This window comes from Bombus huntii, unplaced genomic scaffold (assembly GCF_024542735.1).
Source record: "Bombus huntii isolate Logan2020A unplaced genomic scaffold, iyBomHunt1.1 ctg00000157.1, whole genome shotgun sequence".
Classification (NCBI taxonomy): domain Eukaryota; kingdom Metazoa; phylum Arthropoda; class Insecta; order Hymenoptera; family Apidae; genus Bombus; species Bombus huntii.
The window spans coordinates 49,000-52,540 of record NW_026099398.1 but is presented as its reverse complement, the minus strand read 5'-3'; the positions used below and the strand labels follow the sequence as shown (position 1 = coordinate 52,540).

The 3,541-nt window shown below is 37.4% G+C and overlaps 1 long non-coding RNA gene across 1 annotated transcript; it reads left to right on the top strand.

Moving 5' to 3' along the window:
* The first annotated feature begins 1,998 nt into the window (after positions 1 to 1,998).
* Positions 1,999 to 2,645, top strand: LOC126877390 (uncharacterized). Its single transcript, XR_007694977.1, has 3 exons — positions 1,999 to 2,386; positions 2,463 to 2,534; positions 2,613 to 2,645. It is a non-coding gene; the product is annotated as an uncharacterized LOC126877390 (long non-coding RNA).
* The last annotated feature ends 896 nt before the right edge of the window (positions 2,646 to 3,541 follow it).

Genomic DNA, 3,541 nt, shown 5'->3' with positions numbered 1-3,541 from the left:
TAACTTCTATCGGTATTGTCGCTTGGGAAATTATCGGCGATGATACGGGTGTCTTGCTTTCCTTTTTTATTTTCAGTGAACGCACATCGTCTTGTAATTTATTCATTGTTGTACTCATGTCGCGAAAATTCGCATCCCATGCTTTAAGTTTTTCCGATAACATCAAGATCATGTTTTTGTCCAATGATTCTAATTTAGTTGACATTATTTCTTAGGTATATATTTTATTAATCGAGCGTGACAACTTTAATCTACTATGGAGCGTGTCGAATCGTTTAAACCAACTTTAATCCTCCGTGAATCGTATCCCACCGCTGCCACCAAAAATTTATATACTACTAATCTGTTACGTATCAATTTGTTTGTTTAAATCGATCAAATCTAAGGTTGAATTTTACTGAAAAATTTTTTCTTTTTTTTTTTTATAGTTGAGTTTGAGTTTTGAATTTAATCGGAAAGGAAATAAATTAAAATGATATTATTGTGTATTTAATTCCGATTTAGGTTATTAATTAATACGGTAGTTGCTGCCACCAGAAATAGTCCAAAGACTATTTCAAAATATTTTATTTTTTATTATTTTCTTTTGCGTTTAATGGGTATCGTTAACTGACGCTTAATGCAACTGGTAAACGAATTTCACTTTTCGGCTAACCTGCTATGCGCAGGGATACTAGCGCGGGAGAGGATTAAAGCTGGGTACAATAAATATTTTTCCTCGTCGAACGGATTTTTACTTGAATGTGAAATGGGTTAGGTTAATATATATATATATATTCGATTAGCTAGATATATATATTTTAGCGTTGCTGGATTAGATAGGAATGTGAGATTGGTTGTTGTTTTATATAAATTTATTGTTTCGTTTGACTTCCTCTTCTCTTTTAATTTCGCTGTTAAGACCGAAACTCAATTCATTTACCCCGATGGATTCTATCGCCACGATTTTCTTGCCTTTTGAGTTTAGCTATCGAGGATAATTCTAACGATCCTCTCTGTGTGGGACTCGTGTGATTTCGCCAGCCTTGCCCAAAGACGGGTAATAATTTACCAACAGTGGGAGGAGGAAGGCGAAGATCGATGGGTGTTCTCGATAATTGAAAACACCGTTTGCACGAGCCGACATAGCGAACGATCTTTTGGTTAATTTCCCGAAGGAGGGATTGTTTTGTTATATCTTTCTTATAATCGCATGCAAGAATGGCAAGAATATCGGTTAATAGCAATACCGGTATCGTTCTTGATTTTCAATTGACCCCGACGATATATTTATTAGTCCTTTCTGAGCGGGACTTGTGTGATTTCGCAAGCCTTGCCCAAAGATGGGTAATATTTTACCAACAATGGGAGGAGGAATGCGAAGATCAGTGGGTGTTTCAGTAGCTGAAAACACCGTTCGCACAAGCCGACACAACGGACAACTCCTTTGTTTAAAATTTAAGCAATGTTTCTATCTTAAAAACCGTAAACGAAATCGATGATAGGAGGTTTTGATTCAATTCTCGAGGACAACGAGATTGCCAGAGAAGAAGAAAGTTTTTTTTTTTTAAATTTAATTTGCTTACCTTGAGGAAAAGGTGCTATCGGGTGCCATCACTCCAGCTGTCCCGGTGATCGTCGAAGGTTGTTGGGTTTATTATTTAATCTCGAATATAGTTTTCTATCAACCTTTACTTTATTAAACTATTTCGATACAAATTGAGTGACTTGCTAACTGAATTGATATCGCAATGAAGACTTAAAATTTTACTTTATTTAATCGCGACTCTCTTTTCTTTATCGAAAAACTAAAGACCCCGAAACGCAAAATACTTATACAAATTTCTAGACGCAAAGAATAATGAGCCGTAGTAACAAACGATCGCAAACTGATGAACGAATAATGCACGAATAATGAGCTAATAATGCACTGAATAAAGAACTGATTATGAACTGAATAAAAAATGAACCGATTATGAACTGGTAATGATCTGAATAAAAATCAACCGATTATGAACTCCGCGCTATGTTGCATCGCTTATTTATAATGCCATCCCCCACGAGGTGGTGGTCCGCTGGGGGTACGCTTCCGTGGGAATCGGGATGTTGCAGTTTGGGCTTCTTAGAATCGTACGTGACAAAATGTAAATACCATATTTCGACTTAGTTTTTATCAGTCTTGTGTTTCCGCTGAGCTAGCGTCTAGGAGATTTGAGGCATTCCACGCTGATCTAGTCCGTTTCGCGAGAAACTTCCACGTGCTGTACCGTGGGAATTACCGGTGTTTCTTTGGCGCGTGGAAGGGCTGGTGGCTGCAGCATCATTATTATTTTAAAGTTTGCTCGGGCAACACGCGCAACTCCGCTGCTCTCCCATAACAAAGACCTCCTCCTTCGAATTGTTTTGCGTAAGTTTGGATGTTTGCATATTAAGATTGTTTTGTGATTTTGATTGTTTTTCCCTTTTTTTTGCTATTTCCTTAGGCTTCGGTGATCGACGTTCGAACCATGTTTGCTGAGTCGTTTCTATCAGAGGTTCCTTTCCAGACTTCCCTGGTACGTATTTAGTCTTATTTTTAGTTCGTTTGGTTCGTCCTGTTTCGTTTTATTTAAAATATACCGTGTTGTTTCCAGCCCAAGCGAAAGAGGGATTCCGAAGAGCCCATGGGCGACTCAGGGGAACCCATCAAGCGCATGCGGCCTTGTGATGGACCACGAGTGTCGGGGAGTTTGGAGGAACTGTTTTACATTGGTGCCGAGGCTGTGTCGAAATTGGGTTTTGACGATTTAGTTACTTTCGACGAGAGTTTCTTTGATGCGGAGACCGTCATATTGGAGAGGGAACCCCCTCTGGTTGAAATCGTCGATACCGAGCGTTGCGTGAAAGTTCGTTTTGCGAATGAAATTCCCGAAGAGGTTTTGGAGGCGCATCTTCGTCACCATGCTTCTGGGAGAAAGGGAATTTCCCCTGTTGTGCGCTATTGGTGTATGTGTGAGTTCAGCGAACTTTATCCCGGAGCTCCTTGCTTCGATTTTGATTTATTGTAGATGCCTCAATTTTGTTGGTTCGCTGTTTTGATGTTCCTTATTATTATTAATTTTGTGTTCAATATGTGTATATATATATATATATATATTTTTTTAGTCTGACAGTGTTAGGTTATCTATTTTACGTTTGTTAATTAATTAATTTTTTTTTTTTTTTTATTTTATATTTCCCCCTTTTATTTAAATATATATATATATATTTTTATATTTGTAGTTGCCCATAAAATTTATTAAAGAAAAGTGTTAACAATGTGTTTTCATGATTTGTTTCTCGCGCCTGACTTCCATTAATCCCTAATATTCCTGTCGCCATGACGCGTGTAAATCCAACATGGCCGCTCATAAATGTCATCAGTAAAGTTTTTAGTGACGGGTCTTTAGTTTTGTTTGATATCGAAGTAATTTTCGTCTGTCGCTCGTTTTTCCTTATTCTACCGCAATTAGAACATTTATTTATTAATATTATTTTAAAGCGACAATAGTGTAACTCGTGTGAATATACGTATATATATATG